The 17,623-nt window shown below is 36.6% G+C and overlaps 1 protein-coding gene across 8 annotated transcripts in view; it reads right to left on the bottom strand.

The window, feature by feature from the left end:
• Positions 1–17,623, bottom strand: part of FOXP2 (forkhead box P2) — a 445,023-nt gene that overhangs the window by 228,059 nt on the left and 199,341 nt on the right. Inside the window, exon 1 of one of the 8 annotated variants that reach the window (XM_055710823.1) lies at positions 1,708–1,802. The exons of the other annotated variants lie outside the window; for them this stretch is intronic. The gene's annotated coding sequence lies outside the window, so the exon portion shown is untranslated. Of the gene's footprint in view, positions 1–1,707; positions 1,803–17,623 lie in introns of those variants that run through there. 8 annotated transcript variants of the gene reach the window in all.

Below are 17,623 nucleotides of genomic sequence, written 5' to 3'. Positions count from 1 at the left end.
GTTTTCCGAGTCAAACTTCTCTCAATACTCATGATGAAAAACAAAGGAGACTGACAGCTTCTTGGACCTTCCACTTTGGCTTGTAAGGCACGAGGGAAGAGAATATCCCTCTGTAAACTGAACATACATTGGAATGAGGGTTTCATCTGTTTTTAACAGTAATTTGTGTAATTTCTATGCATTATGCTACAGCACATCATGTTAAAACTGCATTTTTACATGGCTACATTACAGTTTCAGACATTTTGTTACATAATCTACAATGACATTTTACTTGCTGTATTCATCCTGCAAGAACAATGCAAAAATGGCTATCATTTTGCAAATGCAGTTTTCATATCATGCCTGCTTAGGATACAGGGATAATAATGTTATACAGTACTTACTAATGTTTTCTCAGACAGTATGTTATGATGTACTGAACTCTGTGTCATGGGGCTCAATTGCTTAGATTTGGCAGTCAGATGAAAGTATAAGAAATAAAAAAAACCAAGCTAATCAAACATAAATGTAATCCTAAATTTTTATTGACTGCATTTATGCAGCGTTATCTGTTAGAGCTGGAACCTCACTGAGAGGAGAAAGGTGGAGAACGGGTTGAAGTGAGTGAGAAAGACATGTGCCTTCCGTTCTCAGTGAAAGTCAAAAGTCTGGGGAAGGAGAGCTGTTTAAACTCTGTTTGCATGGGTGACATGATTTTTAAAAGAATTATTACTTCTGAGTGATAACATAGCTATGTTTTTACATGTAAAGCTATTTGAGATATGGTATGCAATCATGTGGAATACAGCAGGATCTTTGCTAGTCAGGTGTGAGACGCATAAAGCATGTACAAGTAAACCAGGACTGGTATTCTGCATGGCACAACACTGTAGTGACCATTTTTTGTAAAGATTGCCTCCTAAATGTTCCTCATATTTGATCAATTCTAAAAATTCCACATTCAGAATTCACTGGTTATTATGAACTTACAAAATACCTTTGTTCTTGCAGCGCTCTAAAAGGCTGTGCATCACTATCGGCAATATACATATTTGATTTACAGGCTTCAAGCTGCCATAGTAACTAGCAATAACAAGTTTATTTTAAGAGGAGAAGGGGCAGCTTTCCTGGAACTAGTCCTTGTTTACCTATTATCTCAGCAGATGCCTCAAGTGGAAGACTAGCAGAAGATACTAGAATTAGTTCCTTGTTGCATCTTTTCCTTTTTCCTGAAAATAATCAAGGACAAGGTGGCATGAGAAAATTAGCCAGAAGTATCATCTGCTCCCTGAATCACCTCCAGGACCGATACCAAGCTCCTGCAGGCAGCCTTGGCTTCCAGTCTGGGACTCCCAGGGAAGATACTTCAAGCAAAGAAAGAGATTCCACATCGAGGGAAAAAGGAGCTATGCATATAAATGTCTAGACCTTGCCCAGCTGATGGAATTCCTCAGTGCTTCCAGCTCCTCACCGCTGGGGTAAAGCAGCTTTCTTCAACCTCTGCCTCCGGCTTTTGGGAGGGTCTTCAAATAGGACCACTGTCTCAAAAAGCTTCCATTTATTAACTCTAGAATGTGTGGCTTTTTAAAATAAATAGGTAGGGAGGTCCTTACATCAATGTAAGTAAATAACTGGCCTATCTTTGTAATCAGTAACATCTGCAAAGTGCTGTATTGGAGATGGAAGATCAGAGTTTTCCCCACCAGGTTTATACCCCACTCTTACTGTACCGTTGAAGTCAATCCCAGTTTTGAAGCTGCATACTTAGAGGCAAGCTGATAATTCCCTTCGATATCTCAACAAATGTTCTAATTCTCAGAGGGATGAAATAGGTCCTTACTCCTGAAAATAACATATAAATATGAAACTTTATAGACAATTAAGTTTAAAATTTTAATCTTAGTAATTCACTGTCTTAGTTTCTCCATCTTTAAAACTACTGAGTTTCTTATAAAGTGGTTTTATTTTCTTGGAAAAGCAGCTCTGCATCTGCTATGCATTCTTACTCCTATTAAAATGGTTGCCATTTTTGCATTTCACAAGGTAACTCTTTAAAAGTAACATGAAATAAAGACTTTTTTCAGGTGGCAACTTATTTCTAAGCAGGAAAACATTATTAATAAAATCAATTTTATAGCTAATACAGACAATTTCACTACAAAAATTTCAGAATGCACAGAATTACGTTAGAACAGAATTTTGCAAGTGTCCATAAAAAATGACATCTTTTAGTTTCCACATCCAGTGTCCATGCAAGTGACACATGTAAGAATATGTTATTAATCCTGATTCAAAACCATGAATCTTGTCAATACTTATCAGGGCATAAAAAACTAGAGAACGCTGTTGTTACAGTGAAGGATATGGCGCACACACAATTTCACTACACTGACTTTAATGCTTTAATACTACTACGTCTTACCAGTAGGCAGCACTGTTACATCTTTTTAGATGTTAGCAATGTTAATGACATACAGTGCCATCTGCAACTTTCTACATAATATCTGACCTTTACTTCCATTCAAACCTCATTATTTTTTCTTCACGCAGTGTTTCTATCTCCCAGATTTTATTTCATAAAAGAAAATAAGAAAAAAATCAGAATGCCAGAATATTTTTTAGCACATCAAAAGTGGGAAATGTATATTGGAATGGTATATTGGATTGCATTAATCAATTACTGTAACTGTCACTATTTAAAACATGACAATATCTATATCAAATGATGAATTACCTTAGGCAAATACCTCAGTAATGGAAATGATTCATTTCAGTATTGATGAAATCATTTACACCTTTAAGATCTTAAAAGAACAAACTGATACAATAAACAATGGTCCTGATCCAGAAAACCCTTGTTCCAATGAAGAGCACATGAGCCTTCAGTTGACAGTCGTATTTTAAATTGGACTGTTATTCTAAAGAAGGATTTGAAATGTAAAATTCAGAACAGATGTGTGCCTTACACCAAATAATCTTTAATTATTACTATTTTTTAAATAGCCAAACCTAAATGTGCAAGCATGTACAACATCCTCGTAACTGATAATTTTCCGGTTTTTAATTCTACAGAGTTTGTATCATCAACTAATTGGACCTTCATCTTATAGTTGCTAAAAATTAAAATTCAATACTGAGTTCAATGGGATTTTTGGATGTACAAGAAAGGAGAAATTTTGTGCCGAATATACGTGTACCCAGCTGCAAAGGTTACTGGCAGGGGTTAATAAGTATATTTGCAAAGCACAGATAATGAATACTTACATTAGAATATGTATCTATTTTATATATATTTGTATGTGTAAACATACACACATGTGCCCACACAGGCACGCACACATATTTATATGAGTAGAAGTTTAGAAATAAACAGTATTTTCTTAGTTCTTTGGTAAACAAGATATATCAGCTTAAACATCTTAGCAGTGCCAAAGATTTTTTTTTCCACTTTCTGTCCTACTTTCACACCAAAATTATAATTTCATATTTCATAAAAAGGCACTGAAACGTAAAATGGGCCAACATCAAAATATAACAAGGAAGCAAAGATAAATTAGAGGAATTCTTTGGTTCTTTCACTAACTAATCAGAGATATACAGAAAAGGACCTTTTAAGTTTAATGATACCTGCTCATTAAATGATGCTAAACACTAAAATACCACGAACAGCAGGGAATTTCAGTTTACATTAGAGAAAAAAATAAAAGGGTAGAAATGACTGAAGTTGGTCAGTTCAAGCTGATAGGGCACTTCAAATGAATAACAGAAGAATAAAAGAGACACTCTAGGTTAAATTAGGTTCTCCTATGCCTTTTCTTGAAAGTGCTTAACTTCACAAATTTTATTTGAATTAACTAACCTGCCAAAATCAAAGACTTGAATAGGGGTAAAGTTAAACAAGCAACTATACTTCACAGTAAGTTTACCCATTAAACAGCAGATGAAACCTCTGCATAAGAAAAGATGGGGGAAACAGTTTTAAAATGAGCATTTTTTCTTTCTCTAGTCAGGGAAAATGTCATTCCTTTCATACTCTTGAAGTAAAGCTGTACTTCAGAATAAAATTATACAGATATGAAACTTAATTCTTCTAATAATTTGTTTGTAAGAGTCCTGTTTCTCTAAGTTCAGCACATTTTCTTTCTCTCCATTTGAAATATATACTACTTGTGTATTACCATTTTAGTGCAGCAACAAAGGTATTAAACAATTAATTATACTGTATTACCTGACTAATAACTTTTGCAAATACACTGAAAAGCATTTAAAGGAAAATAAGCCATTTGAAGAAACCATCAACATGGAAGGGAAAAAACCCACCAGGTTTGTAAATAAGAACATGGCTTCAAATCTTTCACAAAATAGATGCTATACCCTATGTTACTTTTGTTTGAAGATTGTTATTTTTATAATTTGAAGAATAGAAGAGTTCCATTCTGGTTTTTTTTTCTGTGCTAGCAGCTGTAACTTACCAATAAAAATACATTATTTCACATACATTTAATCTGTTCCTTACACTTCCACCCAAATCTTTCTGTCCTAGAACAATTAAAAAAAAAACAAAACCAAAAAAACCTCACTCTATTAAGCAGGTAAACTTCTCCTAACAGACAAGTTTTCACTCCAAAGACTCCATTCCTGAAAGTGGATCCTTGTAGGCTGTACAACCTGCTTGAAAGACTCAGCTGTAAGATTAACCTGCTCACTGGCTAACAACTGGGTTTTAATTTTTATTCCACACAATACTTCTACATTTAGTTAGCCATCTTCAGCCAACATTTTAGCAATCTAGGAGAGGGACAGAGTCAGAGAAAGAGGAGAAAGGAGCAAAAGTATATTTGGGTGTATACAGGTAGCAAGCAACTCTCACCACCTGGGTCTGTCTCGGGGAAAGTGAATGTCTGTGTTCCTTAACATCCCTCCCAGAAACCCCCTACATTTTCAGGCTAATGCTTGGCCTAAGGATGCAACACTGGACTGGGGCACAAAAGCCATGATTTTGGTCACTGACAGAAAAATAATTTGGGATTTGATTGTCAGAGATGATAAGCAAGCATGATTGGCAAGCATGTTTCCCATCCAGCCCATTCATCTCAGATTTAAATGCTGACCCGCGAGGTAATGGTTGTCTACCTCACTGAAGGAATGTGAGATATATTCTTACGGCTTTGAAACACTGCAAACACTATAAGCATGGCAGGAATGCAAAGAAATACAGCCCCAAAGTAAGATGTGCAGAGACATTTGTTCTCTTTGGTCACTGACTGGCAGTGGACCCTTAAGATAGCCAACTCCAAAGGGATGAACCCACACCTCCATCTAGGTAAGTGCCATCACCTTTAAAAATTATTCTCCAAAACAAAGTTGTTGTATCAATATACCTTTACACAAGGTTGCTGAGTGATGGGCGGTGTGTCAGCCTCAGAAGAAACACTGGATTTGATATGTCACAGCTGTAACTGGCAAGATGCAGGCAAGCATCACTCATCTGAAAGCAACCTTGGCAACTAAAAAAGGTGCAGTAGCAGTTGTAGAATAACAGCACGTGAAAACTGTATATATGGTGACAGATGGACTAAAATACATGAGAAAGATCTCTGCTCTGGAAAAGTTGCCATAAAAAGACAAGACAAAGAAAGGATCGGGATGAGATAAAGTAAATAAATAACACAATGACCATTATGATGAACCATTCTATGAATCTAGGATTCTATGATATAGAATACGTCTTATTCCCCACTTCACTGTTACTTCTATCTTATCTTTAGGAAAATGAATAGTTGACTTTCTGTGACAAAAGCCAGGCAAATCTCTTGCCACTTGCAACCAATCTTACAGCATCGATCAAGGAACTGTCTCGTGTATGCTCAGAAGTACATAAAGGCTCTCCTACAGTTCACTGTGAACAACTAAGCTTACCATAGCATAAAGAACAGCGAGTTATGTCTCCCCATGCCTTAGCAATATAATCAGAGCTAACAAGGATGTGGTTTGTTCATGACTTTTTTTTGTTCACCCCTGCACTGGGTTAACTCAAGCGACTACACCCAAGCATCTTCCATTTGTGTGAAACTCAGCAGTGAAGAACTTCCTTAGAGATATTTCTTCCAGTCAGAATACTGTCAGCATGCATCTGAAAAAAAGGATCGGCTGCACTCTGTAACTGTCTTCTCAGTCGATTCCAGCTAACACTGGAGAGTTTTTCATGCTAAAGGCCTATGCCTTTATAGCACTTAATAGCTCTACCAGTCTCACTAAACTGAAAATGATACATCACCTCAGAACAAAATTTAGCAGGTGAGTGTGGACTTCTTCATTCAGTGAGAGGGAAGGAACTGATCTGATCTTTTTGTTGGTCACCAACATCACGAAGAAATCAACTTCTTAATTAAAAAATACAAAGTTACAGGAAACACCAGGAAATTAGAAGCTAGAAAAAGTTGCCCTTGCTTGTTAGGAAAACTAGCGAAAGACTAGTTAAGAATAGTTGGGCTTGTTGAGTAAGTAAGCTGTAAGACAGCATTGACAATGATGTGATTACGCTGTCAGAGCCACTTACGCTGTCAGAGCCACTGAGTTAACAGCTAATTCATTCTACTAGTAAATATGGATGAGAACAAACAGGAAAGTTACCTTCATGCTCATTAGTATTTTTACTACAAGTTGCTGGAAGCATCAGCTGAGAGGCCCCACTTGTACAGGCACTCTGTGAACCACAGCAAAGAGACACCACCACCAAAGAATTCATAGTCCGATCAAAGACACCTTGCAGAATAATTTATAGGACCTTTATTCTTTCCCTAACTTGCACATTTTATTGTAATTATTTTTGCAGCATGTCTTACAACAAATATCTCCTCATCTATTATTCTTAACTAATTCTCCTCCTCTTCTTAAATCATATTAAGTCATGTCATTGCTCTTCACCAGCAAACATTCTCGACTCTAGTATAAAACCATAGCTGGAAAATCTGGGGCTGTTCAGCTCAAAAGGACAGGAACTCATAAACCAAAAAATGTACACCTTGTGTTCACTTTATAAATGCATGAATCGTCAACTGACCAAGTCTACCTGGTCACCTGTTCTTTCCAGAGAGGCAACAGAAACTTAAGACCTGACTACCGCTGGCCTCCCTGACTGCCTCTCCCTGTGATAGTTCTGGGAACGTTACTGTGTGTTTCCTGCAGAGTGGAACAGAAATGCACAGGACAAACACTGTTTATCCCCTTGGGGATGGAGAGGAGGGATAGTTACATTCTGAAGGAAGAAGTCCCAGTATAGCCAGAACTGGTTTGTGGAAGTTAAGGCTGGGTAAGTCTGATGTATGTAGTCCGAAGGAATGCTATTCTCAAAAAAACCCCTATGTGCTTGGTTTATGGTTGTTGTTAGAATACTCATATATTCCACTGCGTTACATTCCCCAAACATTCATACAATATTTTAATTAGACCCTTTAGCTAAATATTACACAACATTCAAGCTCTAACTGTTTTCTTTAAATAGAATGTAGTGATAGGAAAAAAATCACCAGACCATCGATCAAGTTCAGGCTACTTAAAAGCCAATATGCTCTTTCAAGAAATGATATGTGCAAATATTGTACTTTGTCAAAAAGCTGAGAAGTGCTTTGGTGATGCAGGAATAAATGCCCTTAAATTAAGACGGGGAGGGGGAGGCGGGGGAGCGGGGATTACTTGCTGTCTTGGCAAGTAATTTGCCAAACTACTTTTCTCACCTACCTGCCCAAGAATGTCCAACCATTTTAACAAAGTCATGAAAGCAGTGCCTCTCCTTTAGAGCCCACCAAACTGACACAGATCTAAACTAGACACTGATGCGTGTGCAGTCTGTAGTACATAAATAAGAAATTCTATCTCAGGTTAGTCTTGTATCTTTCTAATATTTTACTTCATTACCTCTGTATTTCCCTCTACATATGAGAATTTTGATACATATCTGAATGTTTGTTGATGCTAGAATTTTCTTTTCTCTTACACTCTCTGCATTCCCTTTAATTCCATTCTCCTCCTTTGTCTAATTTTCTCACTTTGCTTTTCCTTTAGCCTCCTGTTTTATCCAGTTACTTCTCTATTCTGGGAAAAAAAAAAAAAAACCAAACCAAAAACCCCACCAAAAACCCAAACCCAACCCTACTTAATATTGAAGAACATATCAGTAAAGTATTCTTTCCTATTCTGTGTTTCCACTTTCACTCAAGCTCTCTTCTTTCTCCCCTCGTACCTCCCTCCTCCTTCCCATCTCAGTCATTTATCCTAGAATTTCTGCTCCTCTTTTAGTCCCTTCTGGCCTTAAAATCTGTGCATCTTTACTGAAAACATTACTTACTGGCTTATTTAAAGTTGTGAAAAAGCAAGGCCTAACACAGCGTTGGTCTTACTGGACAAACATGTATCAAGCATCTTATCACAGATCTCAGAGAGGGCAATCTGAATGGCATTTGGTCCATCTTAAGGACAGTGTGATATCCAGATGAATAAAACAAACGTCCTCTTTTTTGACTAAATTAATACCCATTAGACTGGTAAAAACCCTCTTTGCTAACACAGGTTGAAGGACAGTGTTTTCTTCTTTTGAAATAATTTATAAGCTTCTGATACTAACTCTTTTACGAATGAACCTAATATCTAAGTTAGAGGTCACAGTTTTCAGATACGTCCCCAGAATATATTCATTTAACAGGGAAGTTATTGACTGAACTACCCATGACTATATGAACTGGAATTCCTTTTTTGTTTTTCAGGGAGTATCATCAAAACTGCTACAGATTGTGGAACAACTCCTGCACAGCATCAGATCCAAAGAATGCATACAATGTCCTTTATAAATTATGAAATTATTTACAGCAATCACAGTGTGTTAGGTGCTTTCCAAACAAAGAAGCGATGTGGCTAGCTAGTAATTCCAGCTAAATAAAGTAATGTTTCTTCATCTGCAAACTGGAAATAGTGGAACCTGCCTTCTTTGGAAATTACATTAACAGAAGTGAGAAACCACCCTTCCAGAACAATGTACAGCTATCGTAATCCCAAAATTATTGTTGCCCAATGCTAAAATCTAAAAAGAATATATATTAAAAAACTAAAGTAAAGCATTATCTTAAAACAGATCAGCCAATATGGTGGCTACGTTAACAATACTAGGATGTGTACTCATGTTTTCTCTCACTCACCTCACCACTGTTCATTTGCTTTCTGCACAGATTCTGGAATAATTTAAACTGCTTACAATCCACATTTTTTGTAATAGGAAGAGGTGAATGCAACTTTACAAAACCAAGAAGGAGCAGGATACATATCCCTTTGTACTACTGTATATGGCAATGGATTGAAGGTAGCCATTGAGATTAAGAATGCACATGATCACCTCAATTCCTTTAGATGGAAGAGAAAGGTCAGAAACTTATCTAGGAAAAAGTCTAGATAAGGTGATACAGAGGCTTCCTTTATGCTGCTTTTAAAGAACTTCATCAGAAAGTGGTATTTGACCCTACCAAAGGTAAGCGGAGTCCAGGCGTTGTCTTTAAAAGTTAGTATTTCTCCACAGTTACCTAAAAATTCAATTTGAGATTGCACCACTTTCCATTACAAGTAGAACAACAACAACAACAACAAAGACAGTGCCTTGTTCTTCAGCATTTCTTCACTTTACCACAATAACATCTGATACCTGAGTTGCATCTTTCTGATCTGTTTTGCAGAGATAAACCTTAATTTTGCATCATGGACAAACATCCTTAACATGCTTTGACAGTCTAGCAATAATTAATTTAGATGTATTCTTATATACCATGGAAAAAAAATCCCATATTATTTGGACTTCATATTTTCAGAAAGTAGAAAGCAAGGATTTAGCTTCATGTGAAAGCATTTAAATTTAGGCCCTGACATGTATGTACAGTTTCTAATAAGCTATTACAATCAAGAAAAACTGTACTTTCTTCTAAAGCCTGTACAGTCAATGGGGCCTAGAGAGAAATGAAACTGCCCATTCACAAGGGCCTCTTACTTAGTTGCCTAAATGTAGGTATCCGTTGTTATTTTAGGTGATCTAGGGTACCATGCTCAATGTTTAGCTTCCAGTCCAGGAGTACAGAGGTCTCCTACTGGTCATATTAGATCTACCAACCCTCTGTGGAAATCTCAGATATCTAAAGTCATCTGTAGAGACACTAGAAACACTGGTTTAGGCAAATAAATTCCACTCTAGATGCCTATTTAAAGGCAAGCAAAACCACTCTCCAGACTCGGTTGACTGTACTGATTAAAAGTGGGAGCTCCATTCATTACAAATTGAAACTTTACCATGCACTGTGAGCGCAGACACCTGTGACTGGGCATGTATATTCAGGTGCCTCGTTCTAAGAGTTGAACCTTATTCGAGATGCATTCAGGTTTGTCAGCTGGAAAGCATGGCTAAAAATAATTAAAACTGGCATGCACTGAATATAAAAAGGAACTGGTCCATATATGTCTGACAGGGCCACATATAAATGACAGTTGCTCAAATGAACCTTTTTTTGTAGAAAAGTAACATCTCCCTTGGACTCCTTTTTACCAAAACCTAATAAAATTAGATTTCAGGAATTTACTATCCAGCTCAGTTACACCTAAGACAATGAGGTTGTTCTTAATTTCTTCTCATGTGCAAGCCTATAGCCGTTCTTCTTGTTTCCCCTAGTTAAATATGCATCCCTGTTTTTCATAGATATAAACATATGGTTTAAGAAAACATAAGTTAGATTTGTATCACTTTATTAGTGCAGTTTTGTAAGAGAAGATCTGCACAATCATATTTTGCCTGTCAGTCAAACATCAACATTGTCTGGGACATCTCCTCCAAGTGTGACAGAGCTTTAACCATCTGAAGTTGCTCCAAGTTTAATGAAAAAGGAAGACAAAGGTGTTACTAATGTAGCCACCAAAACAAAGGTTGTGCCACAACTGCTGTGCCACACAGAGATTTCACAGGGATTCTACTGCTCATACAAATGTTTTATTTAGAAGACTGGTTTCTGTACCTTAGAACAGCAACATTTATATGATCATATTAAAATCCAGCTGCCAGAATTAGAAAGCTAAGCGGATACTAAAGGCTTATAAACAGCAGCTTTCAATTTTCTACCCCCTGTTAAAATTGAAAAGCCTACAAAGAATATCTGAAATGCAACCAACAATGAATTTACGTTTCATCTTGAAAGCTTTACGTAAAAGTGGTAAAGACTGAAGACTATCAGATCTTCTGTACTGTTACATCCTTTGAACAATATTATACACTGGCAGAGCCCAGCTGCAGAGATTTTTCTATGTAACAGGGTTCTTAGACATCCATTTTTTCCTGAAGTCTATCTATTGTGGGTAGTGTATCTCTTTGCTACTGCAGGCAGTGTTTGACAACCGTAAGGGGCTCATCAGTATCGATGAGAGACTGCAGAAAAGACAAAGGTCTCTCTCTGCTCCAGTTATAAAATAACATCCTTCACTCTGAGGAAAATCTATGAGGTTAACATCTTCTGCTTATCTTCCATGACTACTAATATCGTAAAAATATTATCAAACGGGAAAATAAGAGGGAAAGCATCTTCCCTTTATCCGGATCAGGACAAGCAGTTGAACTGACATTACAAAACAGAGAAGATAAATGCTGCACCACCACTGGTACAGAGCTGCTGTTGGAACAACAACTACATGTGCTGGGGTTTGTCCCCTTGGAACATATATTGATGGGATGCATGGTCAAGGACCTCAAGAGCTGGTGAGCTCTTGACCAGCTGAATGAAAAAGGGAGCACACCGGTTCCTCATCTGTGAACTTTAGGAAGAGGGAAGCAGGAAAGCAATCAGCATATTTGGGAGATTAGTGCAAGAGACTCCAAAAGAAGTGTGGATGCATAGGAAGCATATACTGGGAAATAGGTACTAGTCCTCCAATACAGTGACACTCTCTGTAGAGCAGATCAGACAGTAAAAATCCTCCTTGTATACTTCCAACAGGTTTTTCCCACACCACTCACATCTGCAGGTTTCCTTACATACATCCACATCTGTCAGCATGAATGTCTCCATTCAGCACTTCTGAGCTTTTTCTGCCATAGGTTCTCAGTCTCTACATCAATGCAAAATTAAAAAACACAAGAACCAGTCTCACATCTACCATGGAGTGACTACCACCAACTCCTAGTAATATCAACGTGTAAGAAAAGATTTATACAGTACATCTTATACACTGATGACTGTACATTTGTATTCAGCATTATATTCTGGCCTCACATGAGGTTTCCTAATCAGCAATGTGTTTGTTCTTTTCTTTCCTCTCTGGATAATAATTTAGAAAGTCTTTCAACTTCTTCACAATTTGTGAGGGTCCTCATCTTGCATAGATACTCTGCAAAGGGAGTGTTCACCTATTCAGATAATCTTCATAATTATGCAGCTCCATAAAGAGAGCATCACTAAATCCACTGTCGTTTTTCAACTACTCTGGAAAGCAGATATGCTATGTACATCCTTTTTTTTTTTTTTTTCCTGCCAAAGCAGCTGTAAAATTCTTCATAAACCAGTGAAGCAGAGGGTAAATTGGGAATACCAGACATGACAGGAATAGCTGTAACTCGATTCATGTCAACAGTGTTTAGAGACAGAAGCTCTTTTTCTAGTCAGAAAAAATAAGGCTAGTGTGTATCTGGAGGAGATATAAAGCCTCCAGAAAAAAAGGTACTGCTCCGCAACACAGAGCAATACATTTCCCTTATTCACAGCAGATTAACACAACATAAAATACAAAGTACTACCTTTTGTAATTGCATTGAATCCAATGAGTCAATGTTAAGGATTTGTGTAAAAGTAGCCACAAATACCTTGTAAAGATATATAGATACTGCAAAATACTGAGACATTGTTTACTTCATAAAATTCAAAAGCAGCTAGAAGCTCAAGGTGGTGATCAAACTGATTTTACAATTAATTTTGTTCTTTTTCTTAGCAGATCACAGTGATGCTAGAAAACTTGAATTAACATGTATAATTTTGGATCTCGAGAGAATGAAGTCAATAGGACAGCACCACGGGAAAATCAGGCAGAAAGGCAGTAATGTTGGCGAGTGCTACAAGGCTCTGAGGTTTCTGAGAAACCTACTGTCTACAGGGGGGACTTTGAGAATGGTATTGGGGAATAAGGAAGAGGAGGAGAAGAAATCTGAGCAGGCAGAAAGGGCACATAATTAACATCTATTTTGTATGACTGTATTCACTGACAGAGGCCACACAATGCTTACTCCCAGATATGTCTTTGCAGCAATTAACATTTGTTCCCTATAATTTTGGAGGGTGTTTCCAGAACCTGAATTATGCTGCCAAGGTCTAGAATAATCCCTTGCTTATCAGTTTGGAGCAACTTGCCTGAATCTAAGACTAGATCGAAATGCTTCATCACTAGTCACCTTCCTTGAAAGAAATGCAGTCCACTTTGTCACAATATGAAGAGGTTTTGGAAGCATTCCTCTTCTTACCTCTTACAGTGAAATATGCTCCTGCCTAGCAACTACACTGGCCAAACCATACCAAAAATCTACAAGGCCTCTTCCAAACGTTTTTAATAGTCAACATTTTAGCGGTGGCTGTTCAGATGAGCTTGGGCATGCTAGTCTCTTCAGAATGCAAAAGATGTTGATACCTCAGGTAGCCAGTGCACAATGCAAGTGTATTGCGAGAGAGAATTCATTCTCAAGCAAGAACACAGTCAGGAATATCTAACGGCATGTCACCACTCAAACAGACAGTCAGAAGCAATTAAAAATGGTAGAGGGGACATGCCAAGGAGTTACTGCATGTGTGGATGAATTGGGTGTGAGAAAGCAGTGGAAAACTAATGAGAATGGAACAGTTAAATCAAGTAATACAAGGATAGTCGTGAAAAGTATAGAAGTGAATATGACTTCCAGATAAAATCCTTTAACTTTAACTTTTATGGTAAATGAAAGCAAAATAATTACATTGTAAATTGTTTTTGTTTGTGTATGTCTTATTCTGAAAAGGAAGAAAAGAGAAAAAAAAAAATTGAAACCTGAAAAAAAACCCCGAAGCCTTTTTAATGTAAGCAAATTTCTTGACATTCATCAACAACTGGCAACCTAAACAGGGCTTTAAGTTAATGCTACATGATGATAGTCACAGAATCCCTACATACATGATATCGTCTTTCCCAAATAGGTGAATGACACTACAAGTCGATCACCTAGAATAGAAACTAGAGATCTTTTTAGACAGAACATAAAAAGCAAGGACATGGAACACTTGCAAGGTTGGTCAGTGCTCACCACATATTAAAATAAAAACTTCAAAACAACTGGAATTATAGAGCAGAAATAAAGGAAAGGAAGAAAAAGGCAGAAAACAAGCACTATAAACCCCATATACTGGGTGCAGTTTTAAAAAAAGACTAAAACCTAGTAAATCACAAGTGAAAAGAAGGCTGGTCTTAAGAGGCTGAAAGTTTTTTTTAGAAACGCACTGAGAGTTAACAATATTTTTGTCATGTTATAGCACCTAGGCTACTCTGCTTTGGAAAGGCCTGATGTAAGAGACACAGGCATAGCTTGAAGGTGGGCAGTCAGACCACAGGCTGAGAGCCGTGACTGATGTGCCCATTAAGAAACCGACATTCAAAGGACAGCCCAAAATCTCTTCCTCTGTGCAGGCCAGGGTGAGCACTACATGCTTTATTTATCTCCTCTATCCCAAATAAAATTTGAGAGTACACCTGTGAAACAGGACACATTTAAAAAGGTAAGGTGGGTGAGTTGATTAGCTAATTAACCAAGCTCTTATATACAACCCATAGGGAGCATCTCAAATGCATAGGACATTTTTTGTTATTAAAAAAAATAGGACAAGGAAGATTTATCATTAAAATATATTTCACTAATTATACCACCTGGAGTTCCTTCCACAAAACAAACTTTTAATTAGAAAATGTGGGTTTATAGAAAATGTTTGGTATAAAAGTTTGATTGTTTATTAGGAGTAGAATGTGGAAAGTTCCTTGCAGGCTAAGGAGCACAGCTGCGTTACCTCAGAGTAATTTAAAGGGCTCAGGAATCTCTTCAGAAACTATTGGCACTTTTTTTAAATCCTCTTTAGGAACAGGTGACCCAAGATAAAATGGATATTTGGTTTTACATGACTGAAGATCTTCACTAATTGTAGACATACAAATTATTTTCTCTTTAAGGAAGTAGTAAAACCTGATGGCACATTTAATATAAGCCAACCTGAGAAGCTGAATACTCAAGTTTTGTACAGACCCTTTGTACCAGCTGAGTGTTGCAACGTAGTTGCTTTCTTCCCAGAAGAATCAATTGCCATATTCTCCATGCCTGGAGAAACTCAGCTCATACACTGCAAAGCACAGCCTTGCACTGGAGATGTAGCTACATCTGCCATGTATAAAATCACGTAAATTACTTATAGAGTGTCTTAAAGAAAAACAGCAAAGTACTTCTGTTAAGATAAGCTGCAGAAAACAGCACAGACACATGGGAGAATTTTTATGCCCATCTTCATGCTCTTAAAATAACACTTCATCCACTTCTCTTACTGTATGAATATCCTTTTCAAAATAGCATTAGTTAATTTTTTTCTGAATATTTGCCTTAAGAAGTTACGAGAAAGTTACTGGACAGGAAAGCAAAAGCTGCATGACTCTTTATATGTAGTATCAAAGGGACAAATCCCTCTTTCACATATTCCCTAACTTAGTCCTTGTACAAGGGAAGAACCGTGAGGTCCCATCTCTGGGGCTGGAACAAGGAAGAAAACAGCAGTTCTCCAAAACCAGGAATCATCAAGGAAAGAACAATGACCTGCATTTATTGCTGGGTAATGCTCCCAGTTGAGTTAATAAAGTTGTGGCCTAATTAAACTGAGCACTTCACATCTTGTTTTTCTTCTTGCATGGCCAGGACAATTAAGCATCCTTTGATGTAGAGTGCTCTGAGGAAATCTCCCAATTACTTTATGAACAATTTTTGTCATAAAGCCTGAGAGAATTCATTGAAACCACCTACAGTGAAATGAGGCCAGAACCAATCAACACTGGATGACCAGACTTAGGGTTGAGGACTTTAAACTAGAGGCCACTAAGACCACAAGTAACACATTATACAGAGAAATTTAAGCTCTAGGAATTGCTAGTCGGGTACAGTAAGATGAAAAAAATTCTGTGGAAATTACCCAGTTTCACTCCTTGAATAGAAATTTTTGACGATTACTGATTTTCTGTGTACTGTAGGTTGTATTATACTCTGACTGTATTCCAATTGAAAACTAAATTAATAGTACCTGTAACCGCTCTGCTGAATCAAGTAGAAAAAGACATTTTGTTACTTTTTACAAAAAATAAGCAAGGATATTACTAATTCCACATATTATTAGTAATTTAAAATAATAGTTTACTAACCTAAAGGCAAAGTGTTATGGACATAGGATAATAAGGATTAACTGTACCTTGAAACCTACTGTTGTCATAGGCAACTATGCTGTATATTTTCCTCTATAAACTGATCCATTTTCACCTTAAAACTAGTCAGGTTAACAAAGATATCAGAAAAACTAAAAATACAGAAGAAATACTCTTAGAAAGCAACATGCATATATATATATATGCCAAATATATATATATATATTTAAAAAAAGTAGTATATTTCTTATTTTAAGTATCATACACTCTATTTCATTAATTGGTAATGTAATTCATTGAAATTCAGATGCACCATAAATACAACTTTTTTAAAAAAAATTGTATTTGCCAGTTTTCAGATGGCAGTAATAGGGAAATAATAATTTTAAAAATAAATAGACTAGTAAACTATTAAACTGCCTTCCAGCTTTAAGAGAAGTATCACTTTAATGTTGTGCTAATATTTTTAAAAAATGTTAGATCCCAACTATTGTACCTATTTAGTGTCCACTTGTGGAGATAAAAAGAACCCTAAACCCAAAGAGAACAATTATGCAACTGGATTATCTAAAATAAATTTTTCTTCTAGCATAAGAAAAGTATAGCATTTTAAACTCTCATCTGTTATTGCTTACACTGTGCATGGGGCAAAATTTATTTTCTGAAAATTTTTGTTATTATCTGGATAACTCAGCTCTCTGGCACTGAGTCCTTACAATTAAAATGCGAATTAAGTTTTAAACATATTGCTATTATTCACCTAACTAACATAAACTGGGCAGAAAATAAATAAATAATAAAACCCCCAGCATAAAATCCCCTATAAGGCAATTCATCATTAATAGAAATGAGCTCTAAAATGCATCACAGGCAAGCAAAAAAAGCTCCAATTATTCTTGTCTTACAGTATAGTAACAGGACTTTACTAGGAAAAAAAGATACAGTAATTTAGTAACGTTACGATCTACCCATTGGAAAACACCACTACTACTGCTGAAATATTTTAAGACATATATTCCATTCAACTCCCCGAACAAATAGCAGACTGTACTTCAAATGCATTGCAAGACTATTAGGTAATCTTTTTCTTTGTTTAGATTCAGTAGGGTTCAGTGACAAACATTCATCTTCTCTTTCTATAAAAGTTCCTGTTCTCTTGCTTAGTTAA

Source organism: Falco cherrug, chromosome 5 (assembly GCF_023634085.1).
Source record: "Falco cherrug isolate bFalChe1 chromosome 5, bFalChe1.pri, whole genome shotgun sequence".
NCBI lineage: Eukaryota > Metazoa > Chordata > Aves > Falconiformes > Falconidae > Falco > Falco cherrug.
This window is presented reverse-complemented; position numbering and strand designations above follow the sequence as displayed.